The sequence below is a fragment of the Phalacrocorax carbo genome, chromosome 7 (genome assembly GCF_963921805.1).
Source record: "Phalacrocorax carbo chromosome 7, bPhaCar2.1, whole genome shotgun sequence".
Lineage (NCBI taxonomy): Eukaryota > Metazoa > Chordata > Aves > Suliformes > Phalacrocoracidae > Phalacrocorax > Phalacrocorax carbo.
In genome coordinates, this window is record NC_087519.1 from 12,230,369 (window position 1) to 12,253,530 (window position 23,162).

The window sequence follows — 23,162 nt, forward strand, 5'->3', positions numbered from 1 at the left end:
GATTACTAAAGAGAACTAAAAATTCATATATGCTGATATATGGAGAGCTTTGTGGCATTTTCATTCCGTGGTGTTTTCAAACCAGACTTTTGTAGTCAGACTGAACTGAAGTATATTATACTAGCCAGAAATTATCTTTTCACTTTCTGTTCATGTCTGAGAATGAAAAAAGTAAGGTGAGAAGTTGGTGAGCAGTAAGGCATGTTGATGAAGTCAAGCTGGGAGTTAGCTGACAGCAAGTGGCAATTAGCAATTTTTCTTTCCACAGAGGAAAGTGATGTTAGTTCAGTGCTATCAGGAGTAACAATATTGGAGAGCTAGAAAAATCCTTTAACTGTATCACATCTGGGCTGAAGAACAAAATAAAACTTCTAGAGATCTAATAGATGTGTGATGCATCTCTATGCAAACCATAACCTAAAGGACAGGCTTTCTTGTGATGAATATATATGAATATATATAGCCTTCCCACATCTTTAGGGACATGAAACAAAACCTTGTCTTGTACCTGTGGAAGAAAAAAAAATTATGCTTTTCTTTCCAACTTGGTGAAGTTTTTGGTTTGACTTAGTAAGGTTTGAATTGGATCAGATATGAAGAAAGGCCTTAGTCTACAGCATGACAGTTTTGTTCAGTAGATCTGCTCCTTCATTTGTATCTTTTTAAGGAAATTATGACTATGATGTCACACTTCCAATTACCTTTAATAGGAAAAATTTTCTACTTACCTATTTCCAAAGCCAAATTATGTTCATGATGGGGATTTTGTGTGGTGTTTGCAACTGAAGGAGGCCGGACCTTATGGCTTAGATTGGGCCCTTCACTTGGATCTTCTTATCTTATTAAAAGGGCTATTTTTCTCTTTTGTTGCAGAAGGAGATGAAGCTAAAGAAATGACTTCTCATGTAGTCAGCCACAGTGAAGTTAAGGGGGGAAAAATTGTAAGTCATGATAATGTCGGCAGTCAATATTGTTTCTCTTTACAGAACCATAAACAAAATCATGAAACTAGTCTCTAAAAGGTCTTGATGACAGCTTTGGTAAACTTAAGCAATCTGGCTACAAAGATGAATGGTATTTTCCTGTTGCACATTCATTCTGCCTGCCTCTCTGCCTGCCTCTCTGCCTGCCTCTCTGCCTGCCTCTCTGCCTGCCTCTCTGCCCTTCTCTCATGCTATTTAAATCTAATTAACCTAGTGTCAAACTCTGACTGTTGATTTTTTTTTAAAATTTGCCAATGTCCAAAATATTTGTTTTTAACATTTATCTTTATTTGCCTGTAGACCAAAATAAGTTATTACCTCAGAATTGGATGGCTGTGACAGATGGTACCCCCAGAAGAAAAGACAGTTTTTTGACTAATATAGAAAGCATGTGTATACATTGACTGTCTTGCCCTGGCCTAGCTTAGGTATTAGCAATTCTTAAATTCTTATTTTTGCCAGTCTTTAATTTCCTTCCACTGGGTGAAATTTTACTTCAGTGAAGCCAGTAGCAATTTTGCCATTAACTTCAGTAGGAAAAACTATCACTCATTGCTAGGTGCAAAATACTAATACTAACTTTTGTAGAGTTATATACTAATACTAATTTTGCAGAGTTATATAGTAATCCCTGGAATGACTGCCTATCTTACCCTGCAGTACTGACAACGGACCAGCTTCTCTGCCATCTGTATCCAAGGAATCGGGAAAGTTGCACTGGATGTGCCCTGCTTTGGCATTTAGATCACTGATGTTAAACTGGTTTTATACCTGTTAACCTTTTAGGATAAAGAGGATTTTATTCCATTCCCAGCTTGGTTTTATTTTAAACTTTGAAAGAAGGAGAAAAAGGCTTTAAGTAAGAAAACTACAAATATGGAAAAAGTTTTCCAAGTATTAAATTTTCTAACCAAAATTTTGAAGTTGCTTGGTCTTTGTGGCCAAATATTATAAAGCACTGAGAAACTCATAGTTAATTGGCCTGAAAAAAATATATCTTCGACAAAACAGGCCCAAACCAACAGCAACCCCCCTTCAAATTACAGCATACCTGCAGAACTTTTGAAGAACTTGGTGATTCTTTCCTTAATTCCAGTAAGTTAAAAAAACCCCACCAGCCAAAAACTCCACAAGCAGTAGATGTTGCTAACAAGGTCTGCTGTAACAAAGATATATTCCTTATTATAGTGTGGTCCATATAGCTACAAAATGTTGACACAAAACAGCATTTTAGTGAATATTTTCTAGGCCACCTCCTTTTCTCTGAACAAAGAACAATAAACTGAAAAAAAATTGAGCAATAGCTTATTGGGAAAGGTAAGTTGTACAAGAATGCTTAAGCAGCACATAACTATGATTGCAGCTTATGTTTCAAACATACTTCCTTTTGAGGTAATTAAAGGTTTGCCCTATTTTCCAGCTCATGTAAAGTTTATATAATCATCAACTTGTTGATTTAGCAAGGGAATCTGTGCTGTAAATTACTGGTATAGCTATGAGCAGCCTTGTGCACTGTGCACATTCTGTGCAAGAGGGTTGACAGTCAAGTATAGGTGTGCCAGTTGATCCACAGAATTAAAAATAGATAATTCTTATATTCCAGTTGCAAGAAGCACCAACCTTGGTATGCATTTTGTTCCCATCATTTGTCCTCCATCATTCAATTTTCTAGCCACTAGTATAAATTGGAATGACATTTGAATAGACTGTTTCAAAATTTATTGCTTTAAGATGTCCATTTTGCTATTGTTGTAATAAGGCTTCTATTAACCATCTAATTGATTTGTCTTAAGAGGTTTTGGCTCTGCTTCTGTAATTTGTATACTGACATCTGAACTCTGGGGACTGTGATTTTAAGGCATTTTTTTGGCATGAATACTTGAATGTTTTCTCATCTGAGGGTGTCACTATGTATCTACAACATTATCTGTTTACATGTTATAGGTACAAATCAGTAGTGCTGGCATCTAATCTTTTTGGCAGGGATTTTACTGGTCAGATAATGGCAGCAGGACAAGTTTCTCCTGTGAATATACAGTTGCTACAACTGACATTTACAGAGTAAAATTTTGCACTGGAAAGCTAGACTACTAGTGTAATGAGGCAGTTCAGCTCTCCTACATGACCTTTCTAAGACATAACTAATAGCATTTGATTTCTTGTGGTTGTGTTTGGGTTTGCTGGATGGTACTGGCTTTAGACAGTTCAGCCATCCTGTAAAAATTTATTTAACTCTATTTGAACATTTCTGAATGCAGACTTTTCTTGATCAGAACCTTTTAAGACTTCCTCAGGGGGTCAGGATTGGGTAGTTCACAGGATGGTCCCAGAAAGGATGTTGTACTAAACCTGTTTCTCCTTGGCAGGATGCTAATGTGGAGGACGACTCCTGTCTGTTCTCACCAGTCATAATGCAGTACAGCCAAGGCAACTGAAGTTTGGAGGTGAATGTATTATGTATGCTTTATTTCTGCCTTGAGTTTTTCATTTATTTTTGGCAAATGCTTGATCAATTGCAATTATTTTAAGTGTAATAATTAACTTTTGCTAATAGTAAAATAAATTAAAAAATGTATTTAAGTGTAAAAATACCTTAAATGACATCATACCTCAGAAGGAAACTTTTTTTTTTTCTAATGACCTTAACACAGTTTTTCATTCTGACACTGAACTCTGCCTTCTTACACCCATTTCAGCATACCAGTCTGAATTCATATCTGAGAAGAGCTATAGTGAAGGAAAATGGTTGCATAGCTGGACAAATAGGGTTAGAATCCTTTATCAAAGTCTGAGTTAAGTTCTATGTCCTGTGGAATAGAAAGTGGCCCTAGTGATGTTTAACTCAATGTTTTCCAAACTTATTTCTATCTTATTTTCTACATGTGGCACATTTGTACAAATGACCACCTGCTCTTACAGCCTAGACCAGCTGTTTAACTGTGTTGCATTGATAAGATTATTTTTTTTTAACATCCCTGAAGTACTTATAAGTTTTAGCCTCTGATGTTCTTTAAGGTTCCAGTGCTTTGGAAGGTAAGGCATACTTCAGGCACAGCATGTGGTGGAATAAGTGAACGTAGAATGCACTTTACTATCTGTTTGATCTTTCTAGATGCTGATAATTAGTGGTGGCTTTGCTGGGCTGGCGGCAGCAGGAGCTGCCAAAGCAATGGGAGTTCCTGTCAACGGATTTGATACCAGGTGGGGAAAAAAATATGGCTTAAAATATAGAACACTGCTTAACACTTGATAAAATATTCTGGTCAAAGTTTTGCTCTTCTTTGCATTGAAGGATGTTCTTTGAAAACAATCTGACAGGTTTCTCTATCACAGGCAAAAGAGTCTTAACTCACAAAAATTTTTAACTGTGTTACTTAGGAATAAAAACTTCAAATTATTGATTTGAACCACTTAAATGGTTCAAGCCATTTAATTGGTTTCAAACCACCTACTTCCCAGGCCAAATTTAAGCCAAACATCATCATCTTCCTCCCCTCTTCCTAGTCTCAACTTTTCTTGTTTTCCCTGCATGTTACACTCAGTCCATCCCAGTTCCTTTGAGTGTGAGGTTGCGTGCAACTGTTTCTGACCCATGCCTCATGGCTGCCCCCACCCCAGTGTGGGTCATTCCTGGGCTGTGATCCCTCAGGTATGGAATTCCTTTCAGTATGGAATGCCTGCTTCCAAGAGTGTCTCACCAGCTGCCTGTTGTCTTAGCACTCCATGTGTCTTTAAATATCTGTTCATATCTCCTATCATAGCAGCTTCTGCTCACACGTGGGGGCAGGGGTGCCATGTGCTGCTCTGGCAGCTTTTGGTGTGTGAGAGAGGGTGTTTACATGGGTTTCGGAGCCAGCTGGAACTGGATGGCACAGGGCATTCCCCTGCCCAGGTCACCTCTGCAGCCCCTGCCCCCAAACCTTGCCATTTATGCCCACTACAGGGCTCACACATGAACTGATTAGGCACTCATGCATGTAATAATTGGGTGTTCATGGGTAAGTTAATTGTGCGCTCATGGGTTAACACAGCAGTTTATATCCAGGATGCTGGTGACCTTCTTTGACCATGAAGCAGCAATATGCCCTTGTGACAATGTGTGCACAGAGACCCCAGTCTTTTTCTATAAAGCTGCTTTCCAGTTATGGGTCCAAAGTCTCTACTGGTACATGGTGTTATTCCTCCCCAGGTTTCTAGCTGGTGTTCTGCTGTAGATGATGTGTTCCTGCGAAACTGCTTCATAGTCAAACTTCCAAAAACTGGAAAACAAAACACAATTTTGGATAGAACATCCTGTTATGTCATTAGTCCATTTCACTGCCAGTGCAATCCAATACCTACAGTCCCTTTTTATTTGAATAGTCAAGTTTGTGTCCCAAGCAACTCAACTTTTGTGGTTCCTCTCCCATTCTTTGGGAATCTATTTACTTGTAGGCAGGTAATGCCTTTTTTCCCCGCTTTACTCAGACAGTTATGTAGATGTGACTGGGCTCCAATTCTGTATCAAAGTCTGGGGACTCTTCACCTGGCTCCATCAAAATAAAATGGGAATCTGCACAAGAACAGCTGCTCCTCTTCATGTATGAGACAGAGTTGGGACCTTGGTATTGTAGCAGTGAGGAGTAGTACTGCAATTCTAAACGTACATCGTTAATTAATAGAATATAATTATTATGGACTAATTACTGCAGTATCTACAGCAAAAAAAAGGAAAGCACTACCAAAGTTCTTTAGTAATCTGTATAGATTATAAAACACTTTAACCCGCAACAGAGAAAATGTGCCATTTAATTGCTGCAGAACTTATGATAAGTGGTTTATCCACAGGAACAGCAACTCTCATCACTTAAGAAGGCAGATAGGTTTTTCTAACGAAGTTGTTAAATCATATGTTCAAATGTGTTGGGCACAGATTTTTTTAAGCAGTGACTACTTAGCAGAACCAGCTTCTTTTTTTTGTTGTTGTTGTTTTTTTTTTTTGGGGGGGGTGTGTGAACTAACGTTAGGTTTTTCTTTAGTAAAATAAACACCCAGGTAAGTATATTAACAAGTATGAAACGAATTTTAATGATCAGTTTATTTTTGAAATTTTTGTTTGAAATAAAGTTTAGCAGCTGCTGAGGTAAGGCTGATAAATTGGCACAGTCTGATTTGCCTGGTTCTTATTAAAAGCTGACTCTTGTCCCTTTTCTTTTAACAGATCTGGTTATGATGATAGAGTCTAACTACTGTTGTCTTGTTACTGGTAACACAGCAATGATTGTTTTTATAAAAATAGAAAAAATATAATCCTGTATCTGTCATCTGCATTATTTTTGCTTGGGCCTCCAGCACTGGAACAACTTAAACTACCTGGAGCAGAAACTCTAGGAGGAGGTAACTGCTGAAACAACGGGAAAGAGTGTTGGAGGCAATGCAAAAGTGTCCCAAGAATATATTGAAGCAAACCTGGTATTATTTGCCAAACAGCGTAAAGAAGTGTATATAGATACTTGTATTAGCACAGCTCTTATTCCAGATAAGATACTGGTTATAACTATTGCAGACCCAAACATATGTTCCTGTTAGTATAACATGCTTAGTAAAATATGTGTGTATCTAGATATGTAGCAAAAACTATTAATGAGTAAAGGCTTCAGGGATTAGGTTTTATAATTTTTATTCAGTAGTTTAGAGTATTTCCTTCTCTTCGCTAATGATTTCCTATTCATTTTCAATTCAGATTCGGTGATTCATATTTCATATTTACTTTTGAAAGCACCCATGTGTATTACATATTCCCCCATTTACCCTCTTTATTTCTAGTAAGAATTATTAAACTACTTTGGTTTGCTTTCTTAAACATGAAATTGGGGAAGAAAGATCCAACTTGAATCATGAAGAGTATGATGAAGTTGATAATAGAATGATCAGTAATTATGGAGCTGAGGCTGGAGGTAAGTTCTGCAGGATGAATCATTTCTACTTTATGTAAGGTGTATAGATTATACATCAGCATTTAGAAATAACCAATGTGCAGAAAAAATATAAATAATGTCAGAGTTGCTCTAACAAATGAAAAAGTAATAGATGCTATAGTAATAAAGACTCTTTCCTTGAAGCCACTGCAAGTCTGCCATGGAATTCTTACCAATGTGTTGTGGGGTAATTAAGCAGAGTCTTTCATAAGTAATGAAAGCACAAATTGGAATATTATCCAGACACCATTCTGTCTTTAAATATTTTATGCATAGTGACTTTTGTAAGCATGGTAACAACATTTTTAACAATGATATCCATAATGCTTCTAAATTCATCCCTAAAGCTTTAACAAGAATTTTCAGTGTCCAATTCCAAATATAGAAAAAGAAAAAATCAACTTAGAGATTTGTTTAATTTCAATATTAAAAAAAAGGGTTCTGTGCCACTATTTTACAATATGAATGGTAGATTTTAAGAGATTACCATTCAGAAGACTATTTTTAGATGAAGACTAAGTTCAGGTGTGATCTGGAAAAGTCAAGTCATGCGGTGTATGATGGTAAGATGCAATATAAAGGTGCAATTATTTGTCTGCCACCAGAGTGTATGTTAGAGTATTGTATAAAGAGTTCAAGTTTTACCAGTGGTTTGGTTTTTTTTTTTTTACAACACTGCAGTTCTACTTGGTGATATGCCTAAAATGGGAGACTGTTTTCAAAATGTGTGAAGATATAATCAATCTTAAACTTTTTATTTCATTATCTCTTCGGGGTCACATTTCCAAATTATTTCTTTAGTTACAAGGATATTTTTCTTTTTGAATGGAAGATTATTTTTCTGTAATGATCTGGTTCTAGCAGATCAAACTTGAAGAATGACATCATAAAACTCAGGCTTTAAACTGAAGGACATGGGGCATGGCAACGCTAATGCCATCACATCCAATGGGGGAATAAGACAGGCCAACCAGAGCAGCAACAAAGGTGCCTTGACTGTCTCAAGAGAGATGACAATCAGAAGACCAAACACCTCAAGGGTGTGTGTGGCTGTAGTGGATCCTTGTGTGCCCCTCCAGGGAAACCTGTGTGCTCAGTTACCTCTCTGAAATGCCTGTACACCAGTGCACAGAGAATGGGGAATAAATAGGAGGAACTAGAGATCTGGGTGTGGTCCCAGGGCCAAGATCTGATTGCAATTACAGACATGGTGGGATAGCTCGCATGACTGGAATGCAGTCATGGATGGATACATGGATACATACTTTTAGGTAAGACAGGCCAGCGTGGTGAGGTGGGGGAGTCGCTCTTTATGTGAGGGAGCAACTGGAATGTATCTGCCTAAGCTCTGCCTAAAGGTGGAGGAAGAATGAGTCGAGAGATTATGTGTAAAAATTAAGGGACAAGCAAATATGGGTGACACTGTTGTGGGTGTTTGCTACAGGACACCTGATCAGGAAGAGTAAGTCAATGAGGCCGTCTACAGACAGCTGGAAGTAGCCTCATAATCGCAGGCCCTGGTTCTCATGAGGGACTTCAACCACCCTGATATTTGCTGGAAAAGCAACATGGTAAGGTGCATACAGTCCAGGAGGTTCCTGCAGAGCATGGAGGATAACTTTTGACACAGGTGCTGGAGGACCCAATGAGGTGAGATGTGCTGCTGGACCTTATACTAACAAAGAAGGTCTGGTTGAGGATGAGAGGATTGGGGGTAACCTCGGCTGCAGTGACTGAGATGCTGGAGTACAGGATCCTTTGTGGTAGAAGCAGGACAACAACTAGGATTACAGCCCTGGACTTCCAGAGAGCTAACTCTGGCCTCTTCAAAGACCTGCTTGAAGGAATCCCATGGGTTAGGGCTCAAGAAGGTAGGGGGTCCAAGAGAACTGGTCAACAGTCAAGTACTGCTTTCTCCAAGCTCAAGATCGGTGCATCCCTAGGAGGAGAAAGAAGTCAAGCAAAGGAGCCAGGATACCTGCATGGATGAGCAAAGAGCTTCTAGAAAAACTCAAATGGAAGAAGCAGGTTTACAGCATGTGGAAAAAGGGACTGGCCACTTGGGAGGAATATTGGAACGTTGTTGGGGTATGCAGAGAGGAAGGCCAATGCCCATTTGGAACCCAATCTGGCAAGCGGTGTCAAGGATATCAAGAAGGGCTTCTTCAAATACATCAGTAGTAAAAGAAAGGCTGGGGAAACTGTAGGCCTGCTGCTGAACAAGGTGGGTGCCGCAGGATGCAGAGAAGGCAGAGATACTGAACCCAAGAGGTGGTTGTCTCTCCTCCACACATGGGCTACCTAGACTGTATGTCCTATGTTGTAGTATGTGTTGGTATAGTAGTACGATTTAGGCACACAGAAGGCCTGCATGTATGCTGTGGGGCTCAGAGGTTTGTTCAATCTATTAAATGCACAGCTCACATAGTGAAAAACTTATCCAAGTTGTGAGTCCTGTAGCGTGAAAACACTTCAAATACTAATGTATCCTCTATGCACTTACTTTCTTCAGTAATAACTATAATGCTGAATTTTCCTCCTCTTTCTAGTACTATCATTTGTTTTACTCTGTAAAGACCCATTATCTGAAGCAATTAAAAATGCTATAATTTCACTATGTAGGACTTTACCTGAGGAGGAAAAGTCTTTCATCAGGAACCAACTTGGGAAGTGGACTATGAAGAAATAGCAGAATACTTGCAGCCTTCACTTTCCTCCAGGTAGTAGATACAGGCATCGGCCTGTTCTGGAAAGCTAAGTGAAGACAACAGTCCAGCTAAAAGTATTTCAACTTTACCTTGCATTGACTTCTTCTGTGGCTGCCATACTTGACTATCATGTCATGACTTACTCCAGGATCTGTACTGAAGCTAACATGTGTGGCTGCATATGGGATGAACTGGCAACTGCAATGTCTAGATGGCTATCCTGGAATGATGCAATGAAAGAAAGAAACAATAGTTTAGAGTACAGTGTTCAAGATCAAAATTCAATTCAAGTTGTTTTCAGAGCATGGCATTAGAATTCTTTTGTGGTTTTTTTAAATGTTCTGCATTCATAGTAATATAAAGGGATGTTGAAGAAACATGATCTTAATCAAGATGTGCTTGCAAAGAAATTTGAAGGTATCTCTATCTTCTTCCTTGGGATTGATTGGAGTGCAATTAATCTGTGAAACACATTGTGCAATGTGAGTCTTATCAGGCAATGATGAAGTGTTTTTGAATTTGAAGTAGTTGATTTCTTATTCTCAAAAATAAGCGCCATATGGTTTTGTAACCAGTTCCCTGACTGGCCTCCCAGCTCATTTAGTCTCTGGCTTTCTGACAAAATTGCTGACTTTCTTTGGTCATGCATCAGAGTAAGCCATTAGTTTTAAACAGAATCCTTAACTTGTAAAAGAATGCTTTAGTAACTCATGTCTGCAGTAATATGCAAATTTGATTTACTAGCATGTATAAAACACGCTTTAGATCTGTGGAACATGTGAAAAGTTTCCAATACATGAAAGCTTTGACAACTATTTATTTTTCTTTCTCATCAGGGTGTGGTGAACACTGGTTACAAGGACTTGCCAAGTAGAATGGCTACTCAAGCCAGTAGCCTTTATTCCAATAACATCTTGAAATTATTAAAGCCATTTCTCCTGAGAAAGAATATTTTCACTTTGAACAAAAGGACGATTTAGATTAAGAGGCTATTGATCATGTCATTAGAGGAATTTTGGTATGAAGGTGAGTTTCAACACCACTTAAACATTTTTGATAAAAACATATAAAATATGTTGTATGAAAGCAGTGATTTTGATAGTGAGTTTAGTTATTCCAAGGAAACATTATCATTCAGTGTCTACATGACAATGCAGTGAGGAGAATTTCCTGCATGTTTCAAGATCTAAAGTATGGGGCAAAAATTTATACAAATTTTGATACTGTACATCTATTGTTGCACTTTCAACTCATGTTTTTAAAGAACATGTTACTGAGAATCAGCCCATCTTCTGAGCTACTGAACTGTGCCTTTAGCAATATGATTTCAAGTGTGAGATAGGTTATGGACTCAAATCAGTATGTACTGAACAAAGGTGCTGACAAGTTGGAGTAGGTGAGCTGTGTGTGATACTCAAAAGGACTTCAAGTAGTGCAAGTACTTCAAAGGCTAAATGGTTTGACACTTACTATGTCTTTGTGCCAAGGTCAGGAGAAGTTGAGCGTGGTTGCTTGTAAGGAGACAGTGGGTTTCTGTTGAAACTAGCAGGGAGTTTGGCCTCAGAATATGAAATGATTTTCAATCTTGATATGACATCATTAGGCTATATCCAGCATAGTCTCTGTAATAGCAGTAGCCCTCATATCTTCCTACATCCTTTGGCCCTTTATTGTGGGAGGAGAAAAGGAACTAGACATACAGTTAAATCAGGAGGCAGCCTTAAAATTTGTGAAAACTGATATTACTTGTATACTGGCTGCAATTTTCTGTATGTGAGTGTATCTTGAGGTAGACTGATTCTTTTTCAGTTAAGTTTATTTTGGATATAGTAAAGAGGAAGGCTTAATTTCTGTAGTCACAGTGAGCTGAAGATTGACAGGAATCCATATTTGCCTGCAGGTAGCATTAAACCAAAGTACAGACATGCTTAACATTTAAATATTGGGAGACTGGCATTACAGCTTGGCTAAGAAAGTGTTTGTAAAGAGAAGCATATTCATGTTCAGCTTTTAAGGAATGTAGTCTAGGATTTAGGTAGGTTTTCTTGTTTAATGTTTGTTTTCTGGGCTTGTGTGTGTGTTTTGAGTTTGCTTTTTTCCCTTCCAGTGTCAAGTGTATTACATCTGAAATATATCAGACCAAATTTGGTGCAGTAAGAACACGAAGATGGTTTTTACAACTGACTGAATTCAATGGTCAGTGCTATTTTACAGGCCAAGGTTTATTGTAATCAGTGTAAGGTAAAGGCAAAATCCCATTCCATTTACTTATGTGAGTAATCTGGCTAATTTCAGGACACATGAGTAACCACGAGAGAACTTTGCCTGAAGGGTCACCCCATAATGTAATGAAAGGCAAGATACAATAGGAATCAATCATAATGATTGTTTTGTTCTGCAACGGGAAGGTGTAAAGTGTTATTTCAATAACCTTCCCCAAGAACAGCACCCCTTTGTATTTAAAAAAAAAAAAAAAGGAGGGGTGGGCACAAGAACAGGAAGAGCCACTCTGTTACAATCTAGGAACATGATGACCACAGCTGGAATTTATATAAAAGGTACAAGGGAATTAATTTATCTATATTTCTTATTGCCAGTTTGGCACTTAAATGATGAGCCATGCTAGGAATAATTATGTAAAAATAAAATGAGCTCCTGAAAGGTAGTGTGGATTAATACTGAAAAGCAGCAGGCAGTGGTAAGTCAGGGTTGCTAACATATCATGTTGCTTTCCATTTGAATGAAAGGTTAAAAATTTAACTCCTCAGGATCCTTGGTGAATTATTGGATACCTTTTGTTACCAAGATACTTTTTCTGATATTAATTATGTATGAAATAAAGAGCCAATATGGTATAGGTTAGGGACCCAATCCAGGGCCAGTTGAAATTAACATAGGCTGTTCTCAAAACATTTTGGATCAGGGCCTGTATATACTGCATAACTCCAGATGTCATTATCTGTGTTGAAATATATGTATGAAATGAATAATATAGCAAGGTTTTGATTATGTTGAATAATATTTTCCTCATAAACAAGATTGTTCTGCTCTTTGCATTAACTGCCTTCAAAAGTAATGATGGAATGAAAAAAGAATAATGCAAATGATAACAGAAAAGGACACATATAGAGCCTTTTCAGGGGTTCACTACCTTCAAAGCACTTGCTCAAGGTAAATGAGTAACAGTAGAAATACCTATTAGTTCAAGGAAAGCAATTTTTTTGTGGTACAGAAAGTTGATTTCAAAGGAAGAAAAAGAGAAGGAAGCCTGTTTCACTTAGTGAACCATTCCATAATGAAGGTTTGTACAGCATCTGAAGGACCTTCCTTACTGCCTCCTCCCAGGGTCACTGACTTAAAATGTTTTGTCCAAAGTATCATCCTTGTCTGAAGAACACTTTTCTTTGATTAATGTTGGGAAATTTGTACACAAAATTATAATTCAACTGAAAATTAAACTCCTGTGATGACCAAGAGCAAGGCTGTGATATCTTTCTACGTTGGGCTTTGTCTTGATTGGAGAAATTCATACTGTACATTGATTTGCTTAGAGCTTACTTGGATATATTTAACAAAATATTTTGCAAGTGATGACAAAATGTGTCTCCAAGTAAAATATCATATTATATTGCATTAATGAAATGATCTAGTCTTTTCCTAAAGAGGAAAAAAACATTTCCTTAAACCACCAACACATATGGTCAAAGAGACTAGTACTGGGAGCAATAATATTTTCTCCCATGGAAGTATTGTTGAACTACTTGTGTGGTCTGCATCTCTTAACAATGTTCAGATGCTACACTGTGGTCTGTGTTCTTACTAAAGCAGTAAAGGTTGTGAGAAGCCACTGGGGAATTTGACATCTTTAATTTTGGTGGGTTTTTTAATGAACTATTTCTCCATATTTGCCCAAGAGGAATATTTTTTTATTTAAGAAATTTTGTTTGGCAGTCCCATGTGCATCTGCCGGATCTTGGGGTCCCCACTTCATCCTCAGGTTGACAAAGATTCTATTATTCCAAAATTAGTTTTCTGGCAAAAACAATGTATACAAGTAATGCGTGTAAAAACATGTGCAGGAAATGCCTTCTGCTGCCATGGTGTCAGTGACATGGCTTCAGTGGAACTGAGGTTTGCCTGGTTTTATTTTATGATTAATGAAGAAAAGTGCTCTTTTCAGTCTTCTGAGTACATACTTTTTTTCTTTATAGGTTTGGCAGGTATTTTAGAACTGATGCTTGTTTCTCCTAATCTTTCTTCTACTCAAATGGTGACCAGAATTGTTCTTGCTTGGAATAGTGGTTATCACACTACCCAGGGAGACACACCTGGCCTCCATTTGCCTCTCATACCAGAAATTGTATTTATTATTGCAAAGTGTACTGTCTGCTGCTTTCTTCTCTTGGATGCTTCATTATGACAGATTTGAGTTCAGTTGCATTAGGAGGGACCTACAGAAAGTCAAAACAAGATTAATGGTTTACCCAAAGTGAATTACAAATGAGATTAGAATTTATGAGTTCCTGCCTCAAAACTTTTACTCCAGACACTAAACAATACTGTTTTCATCTTCACTTAGATCCACGATGTATATTCATGCACAGAAATTTTACTGGCAGCCAAAGGACTGTATAATGAGCATTCCTTGTAAATATAGAAATGCCAATACAAGTATTGGCTTTATTTAATACCCACTGTCTCTACAGTAAATACCCTACAGTAAAGATACATATTTCTGTGAGTGATAAGTTGACCAGAGAAGAAAATGTGTAACAGAATAAGAATAGTGAGAAGGCGTGATGAGAAAACTTTGTCACCTCAGGTATGTGCGTCTATATCCTTTTGCTTTTTCATCTGCATAGGACCAGCTTCTTTCTGCATGGTCTTGTCCAAAAAGGAAGATGTATCCGAAAGAGGAAAATGTTTTTCAGTCGATGAAAATACTAGGTTAAATTCTCCAATGATCATTGGTACACAAGTAACTAGGTTACTTGGCCAAATTGAAACTACATGTGTTTGCCCTGATATAGAAGTACAAAGCTGCATATGAGAATCTGCAATCTGAGCAGGATCCTTATTGGGTCACCTGTCAATTTCTTGGAGTAGAGCATTTGCAGAGCAGACTTCCTGATGTTTTCAGCTTTAAACTTCCATTTATGATGAAAAAGGTATTTAAAAATTGGATTCTATTCTAAGCAAAGCTGAATGCAAGTGGACCTCTAGTTTGACTTTAGAAGCATTTTAATTCCAATTAAATTTTTATAGAACTTGAGACCATAGAATCATAGAATGTCCTGACATTGCACAACACAACCCCAAATTCACACACTATGTCTGAGGGCATTGTCCAAGTGCTTCCTGAATAGCGTCAGGCTTGGTGTCATGACTACCTCCCTGGGAGCCTGTCCCAGTGCTCCACCACCCTCTGGGTGAAGAACCTTTTCCTAATATCCAACCTGAACCTCCCCTGGCACATCTTCCTGCCATTTCCTCTAGTCCTAAATAGAAGAACCTGCTCTTAGGACTCGGGTCCTAAAGAGACAGAAGAACCTGCTCTTAATACAATTGCTTATCTACAGTTCTGTGACTAGTATAATTGCTTTGGTAGAAGTCAGTTGTCACTATTCAAGACCTTGGCTCTGAAAAAGCATTTTCTAGGATAACTGACCGATTTTTTTCCATATAACATACCCATACATCTCTGATGTTCAGTATGTCTAATGTTAGGTTTCCATTGTACTAATAGGGTGTCAAAATCTGTGTCAGCAACTTCATGTACAGAAGGAAACCTGTAACAAAAATGCTTGCATAGATGCACAGTGGAGAGGGATAGATTAAGTTAATTGATTCAAAGGGCTCATTGTAAATAGCCACAATCAAAACATACATTTATATTTTAGTTTGATCACATTTGCACTGAGACTAGCCCTCCTCAAAGAGGGTTTCCTGCTGGAAACCTGTCTTAGAATCATAGAATGCTTTGGGTTGGAAGGGACCTTTAAAGGTCATCTAGTCCAACTCCCCTGGAATGAGCGGGGACATCCTTAACTAGATCAGGTTTCTTAGAGCCCTGTTCAACCTGACCTTGAATATTTCTGGGGATTGGGCATTTACAGCCTCTCTGGGCAACCTGTTCCAGGGTTTCACTACCCTCATTATAAAAAAAAAAGTCTTCCTCATATCTAGTCTGAATCTACCCTCTTTTAGTTTAAAACCATTATCCCTGGTCCTATCACTCTAGGTGCTACTAAAAAGTCTGTCCCCACCTTACTTATAAGACCCCTTCAAGTACAGAAAGGCTGCAATAAGGTCTCCCCACAGCCTTCTCTTCTCCAGGCTGAACAACCCCAACTCTCTCAGCCTGTCCTTGTAGGAGAGGGGCTCCAGCCCTTGGACCATTTTTTTGGCCCTTCTCTGGGCCTGCTCCAACAGGCCTATGTACTTCTTGTGCTGAGGGCTCCAGAGCTGGACATAGTACTCTAGGTGAGGTCTCACCAGAGTGGAGTAGAGGGGCAGAATCACCTCCCTTGACCTGCTGGCCACGCTTCTTTTTATGCAGCCCAGGATATAGTTGGCCTTCTGGGCTGCAAGTGCACATTGCTGGCTCATGTCCACTTTTTTATCCACCACTATCCCCAAGTCATTCTCTGCAGTGTTGCTCTCAATTCCTTCATCTCCCAGCCTCTATTGATACCAGGAGTTGCCCTGACCCTGGTGCAGGACCTCGTGCTTGGGCATTTGTTTACCAGTTGTTTCAATCAGTGGGTTTGTCAGGCTAATTAGAACTTAGAGTGATTTGTGGGTGCAGATGTAGCAGATTTCATAAACTATCTAGCCAGTTTCTGAGTTCTGAGTAGTAATCTGTGGTCAACTAGTGATGTGAAAAAGGTGGAAGAGAGACACTAGAAACACACTTCAATGCTTTTGAGTCATTAAAGACAAGAACCTTCATGCTAGAATTTTTCTGAAATGCTCTGCAAAACCACATATAAAGGCAAATCCTGCATTGACAGGAAAGAAAGATGTGTTTAGATTTTTTTTTAAGGAACTAGGAAACCTATGGAATGGATAAAGCTTACAACAGAACAATGGGTTCCATTGAATGGAAGATGAAAGGCTATTGGCACTTTTATTAAAAAGATTATAGGGTAGTTCTTAAAACTCCAGATGGAGAAAAGCAGATAAATTAGACAACATAATCTACAATTAAGTTCTGTAACTCTCAAGGGAAAAAAGAAGGTATAATTTGATAAAATTAATTTTCAAAAATAGCACAGACAGTCAACCCAAAGTACCTTCTAAGTAAGAAATTAAAAAAACTAAGCAAATATATACAAATATATAAACAAACATATATAATATAACATATATAACATATATATATATAATATATAAGCAAACATATATAGTACCATAGTCGTGCTAGAACTTTAAGAAATAAGATTAATAAGGAAGCCCTGACTTTGAGAGAAAAAAAGGAATCAATTTTAGAAGAGCACAAATAGTTAACAAAATAGAAAATGGTCCTAATAAAAGGAAAGTAAGGTAAAGTCTGATGTCATATGGGAACTGAATTTGCAACTGGAATAAACTGCAGAATACAAAACGACGGTTACAGCAGTTTTAACATGAAGGGTTGTGCAGAGAAAACAAACATACTATCAGGAGTTTTTACTTTTTAATTCTTACAGGTAACACTTTTGTTTCTGAAAAGGAGGTTTCTTAATTACACAGAATTCTGGATATGTTCAAATGACCTACTCTAGAATATGATTATCTCTGCCTTCTCCCTAAAGCAGTGTTTATAGGAGGGTATGGTACCTCTCTATGCCACTGGGCATAACATTGAACAGGTTACTCAATGTTAAGTTTTCTTCTGTTCAATAGTTACATAATCCAAAACTAGAAGGGTGGTCTTGGCCAGCAAAGCTAGTCATACGAGCAAGCAGAGACCCTTGCTACAAGCAGCGAGGAACGATAGCTATGTGCAGAATCAGGCCCTGCAGGAGAACTATTCTCTTATATGGGCAAATGTTTGCCATCCCTCTTCGTTAGATCATGGAATCTGTTATCCCTAGGGCCAGGGAAACAATTTTATAGCCTTTTTGTTTTCTACTGCCCTTATTTGAGCATATTCCTTTGACTGTGCTATGTTCATTCAAGAGAAAACAGCTTTGCATTTCCAGTTCTGTAATATTCAGTCAGTTAAAAAGCAGCAACACATTCATCATTTGCAGAAGTACCAATCTGTAACTAGTTTAGAGTGTACGTACATCAGGAGAGTTACCATATTAACTCTTATTTGCTATTTTTTAAATCCACCTCCAGATGCATGTGTTGTTCAAAACTTATTAAAACGAAGCTATTTCTTATTAGAGGTAGAATCTAATTGGTAATTATCTTTACTGAAGACAGAGAAAGGAAGTATTTTGGAAAGAAAACAATCTGATAGTAAGCACACCTGAACTGGTTCTCTTATGTGCCCTTAAGGCTTCCTACGTCCTAGAAAAGTGTTCAGTACTAGATCTGGAAGAAATGAGGTGTGGGATTCTGTTAATTCTTTAAAGTTTGGTTTTTTGGTTTTTGTTGTGGGTTTGGGGGATTATTTTTGTGGGTGGTTTTTTTGTGGTGTTTTTTTTTTTTTTTTTATTTAAAAGATACCATTACTGGAGAGAAATCTGATGGATGCCCTGCAACTTATTAGAAGGTCATATGGCAGTCAATATATACATAGCAACAAAGCTTATTTTCCAAATGGTTGTTTCACAGTTAGTTTTACATTGGAACCCCATTCGTTGAAATTATATTGTATTACCATACTAGAATAGCTCATATGTGTATTAAAAGAATAAAGTAAAACATTTCCCTCTATGGTAAAATACACAAAAGGAATGGATCAATAGAATCTTAAAATTAATAAATGCCTCAAAGACTGACTGAGCTCAGACTGAACTGGAAGCAGCAGCAAATATTTTCAGTTTATATTTGCATACAAAGAAAGGAGACTTCAATCCTTACACTTAAATTTTGATCTGTTTCATTGTGAGGATGAGGCTAATAATTAGATGAGTGCTGGATCAAAATTATATGTTGCATTGTTGCTTATTAAAGTTAAGGTGAAAAATCACTGAAGCCAATATTTTTTCTAGTTGTCTTATAAATGAGTACTTGAGATGCATTCTGGGAAATTTACGTTGCTTCTTGGTTCTTGTTATGTTGCATCTTTTCCATGGGCCATAGTACAAGCCACATCAATACAGTCATACAGCTATTCTGTTTAATGCCAAATCTCCTCAGGATGCAGTATCTATAAACTTGCTCCATCTCAGCGATGTTAATATCCTTATATGACAGTTTCCCTTCTGTCAAACTTAAGTCTTTGGACTTAGACTTCTGAAAAGCTTATAAATATTTCTTGAAGATACCAGCCAACACATGGTGTTTGGCCTTTCTGAATGTTCTAAGAATGTTGTCAAAGAGCTGTATTTGTTAGTTATGATGTAAGCATCATAGATTTTTTCTGATTATATTATTTTGGATCATACTTTCAACTCATTCAGTGATGCAGGTTAAAGGACAACTTATTTAAAATTAAGTCAGTATGTGCTCTTTAAATACCAAAAGGAAGACCACGTTTACTAAATAAGGTCATGTAGGAATTCCAGAGCATATTTTATATCAAAACATCTAAAAACAAAATTTAAGAGAATCAGAACTTTATATTTAGCTTGATAAAACACGCTACTCTTACCCATAAAGAATATAATGGCTAAAATAGTTTTAAACTTGATCAGTGCAGGTCAAATATAGTAAAGGTGTAATATTTTTCAGCTTTAACTAATGCAATAAGTATTTTTCTCTTGGGATAGAGTATTAAGAAATAAGCCTGAAAACAATAAAGAATAAGGCAGTAATTGAGGCATTGTAGACTAATATTAGAAAACAATACGTCAGTGTTGATGATAATTGAAAACATGTACTCAAATATATGTCAATGGATCCTGGAACTGCATTGCTGGGATGCTAATTAGTTTCATGGTTGCTTGGTGGATTGGTGTCATAATGAAATACAGAAACCAGAAAACGTGAAAGGAGGAATGTGCAGAAGTCTTATAATTAGAAACGGATATTCACTTGCATAAATTAAAAAAAGAAGAAATCTTTCTCATCTTTAAAGATAAACTATTGGTTCTCAGTCCTGAAGACTTTAAAAGCCTTTCAAAGCCTTTATATTCCTTTACAAAGAGTAAAGCTTGAAGTACAGCAATGCTACGTGTGAATTTTCAGATGATGCATTTTGGCTCAGCTGTGGGCTGTGCAGGAGTGCTGGCAGGGTTGTCTGGTCGGAACACTTCTGGATCTGGGAATGTCCTTGGTATGATTGGGGTGTCAGATTTAGGAGCAAGCAGCAGTAGGAGCACCAAAGTCCTCCCCAAAAGTGAGGATACAGACCTCACAGATGTCTATAGCCATGGCTTTGGGTGGCATACTGGGTATGTACACTTCTATATACTATATGTGCTCAATTCACAGTGTCCTTGTTAAGTGTAGTTAATTAAATTTACTATTCTTTGAGAGGATAGTAGAATATATTATGTAAGTACACGAATTCCTAAAGGTGATGCTCTTAACTAAGCGGGGGGAATATAAATTGGGGGTGAAAGATCTTAACTGCTCATAAAATCTTAAGTTTTATCTAAGTCAAGTGTTGTTCTGAAATGAAAAATTTGATGTTTCAAAAAGCACTGAAATCATTAGATGTTTTTGGAACTTTTATTTTCTCAGCTGAAACAATTTTCTTGTTATGAATCTACCAACTGTCTCAGTTGATCTGAATTAGAATTTATTAATTGGTGGGAAAAGAAATATTTGAAAAATTGAATTAAGTTTTAATGCTGATTCCCTAAGGAGGGTTTTGTATCTGGTACTATGGAGGCCAATAGAAATTCACAAAGGTTGAAGTTGAAACTTGGGAAGAGAGAAGAGAGGAAGGTACTACTACTTTACCAGTTGGTCACTTAGATTGTGGCAGTGTTCTAATGTAATCAGAGGCATTTGGCCTGCCTTCATTCTCTGTAGGCACAATGTGTTTGGAAACTCTGGTGGGTGAATTCACACAACTCTCTCCCATACATAAGAAACAGTGCCTTCAAAAGAGCTGTTCTAGCTCTGTTTCTTACAAGCTGTCATCCCAAAATGTTCTAGGAATGTATTTTTGGAAAACACTTAAATTAGGTTAAAATTTCCTATAACTATTATATTTTTATTTCATTGTACGAAAAAAGAAAACAACATTAAAAAGTAAACAGGCCTTTCTTGCTCCATGATCTGTTTGTGCTTTGAGTATAAAACACAATGTAATATTTTATTTTGGGCCTAAATAATTTAATTTTGCAGGTCTTACCATTGCAAAAGGAATTGAAATCTCTGACCTTCCTCAGCTTGTAGCTGCATTCCACAGTCTGGTTGGTTTGGCAGCAGCAGCTCTTACATGTATTGCTCAGAACGTGATCAAATATCCATACCTTGATGTTCGCCCTTCTGACAAAGTTCTCAAAATTGAGGCGTATCTGGGCACTATGTTGGGGTGTGGCTTTCAGTGCTTCTTTAGTGGTTTGTGGAAAACTGCTGAGTACTCTTTACTTTAGTCTGTCCTATGAAATTTAGGATTAAGTTCACCAGAGGCCCTTTTTTGTTTTCCTCAAAATACAGCTGAATCTTAGGAAGAGTTGGGGGCTAATTCTCTTAGCTCCTTGTGGAATAATTACTGGGGGTGAAATTACTGAGGCTGAAGTTATATCCACATTTCATAAAAGTCAACTTCCAGGGTGAAATACAGTTGGCATGCTGAAAATTGGTTCAGTGATTGTTCCCTAAGCAACACCACCTGCACTCTTAGATGTTAGGAACACTGAGGGAGCTCAGCATACTAGCTTTAAGAGAGATAATTGGAGAAGGGAGTAGAGCGAAGGCTCTGTGGCCAAACTTGCCCATAAATCACTGCAGGTCCAGGAACTAGATGGAATCATGGAACCATGCCCTGACCAGCACTGTAAAATCATGCCCTGTGACTGAACTTTACTCATTATAACCTCATTATAATACTAAAACACACACCTCCATCCCAAAGTTACCCATTGCCAAGGTATGACCACCCCTCACTGAGCATGCACTCTGAATTTCTCTTAGTCTATACCTTTAAATCAGGAAGTAATGTCTACACCAATCAGTAATGAAGGTATGTATGACTAGAGTCACTCAAGCTCCACCTAAACGTATAGTAGTATAAAATGCCCTTGAGAGAAGGATGTTAGTGAACATATCATAGCAGACTACTGGGATCAGTCAACGGGCTGAACCTCTTTTCCCCTCCATAGGGATGGCTATTTGGTAAGACTCGAACATTTGGTTATACTAAGGAAATTTAGAGAACAAGGTTGTTATTTTGTATTTTGTGTTTTAGCGCTTTATACTTGTATGTGCTTTGCAGACAGTGCCTTTATCACCAGCAATCCAATAAGAACCTGTATTTCTGTTGTTTGAATAAACTGCACTATTAGTGGATCTGGCCATGAAAAGTTATTGGGCACCACTAGGCTGATAGTGATTGTACTGTTAGTGCATTCCTCGACCGGACTGACAGCGCTAAATTTCCACCTATTAATGCAACAGTCCCTTTGCAAGGGGAGGGAAGTAGCCTTATACAACTTAGCTTAACAAATTTGGAAAGGCTGGAACACAAGGAAGAGGTTGTTAACGACTTTGGCTTTTGTGTTGATTAGGAGAGATCTTGATGTTGGTCTCAAGGATTTATTTTGCTGGATTTGCTAGAGAGGGCTTGTTTAACTAAGAGTCTGATTTAGATTCCATAGAGCATTACTCCGAAGAGTCTGATGTGAACAACTAGTGGCTAGAGGAATTGTAGTAAGAGCTCTTCTAGGTGCCTAGGTATCAATTATTTCCTACTGCAATGATACACAGCTATTGAAGCTTTGTGTCCTATTTGCTACTTCAAAGCAATCATATATCAAACTGCATTTGTTTTCCCACAATTAACAAATCTGACATAGAAGGAGTAATGAAGACAGGAGCTGGAACACTTCCATTTCTGAGAATTCCTTCTAAATATTTCTAAGTTTTTGTCTTGATCTGCGATAGGTGGATCTGTCTTCCAGCTAAACTAATTTCCAAGGAGACCAGCATCTTTGGTGTTTTTATTCTGTATCCATAGCCTGTTTTAATTTCTAGTGCTTTAGCATTAAAAATATTTTAGTGCTAAAGTCAATACAGTGCTAGAACAGCATGCTTGCTTCCAGGTTTGCTGAACTCGGCACTGTTTCTACTTGGGCACCACTAGTTGAGTGCTGGTTTGCTGACAGCATCCATGGCTGGTATGATAATTTTTGCACTGGATCCAAGCTATCCCCCTGGATTAGTGGCCCATCTTGGTGTTACAGGACTCTCCTCAATTCTGGTAATAGTATCAAGAGAGCAATTTTTGAAACTCTTCATTG

At 37.7% G+C, this 23,162-nt stretch overlaps 1 pseudogene; it reads left to right on the forward strand.

The window, feature by feature from the left end:
- The window catches only part of LOC135314166 (NAD(P) transhydrogenase, mitochondrial-like), an 88,399-nt pseudogene extending 67,084 nt beyond the window's left edge, over nt 1-21,315 (forward strand).
- The last annotated feature ends 1,847 nt before the right edge of the window (nt 21,316-23,162 follow it).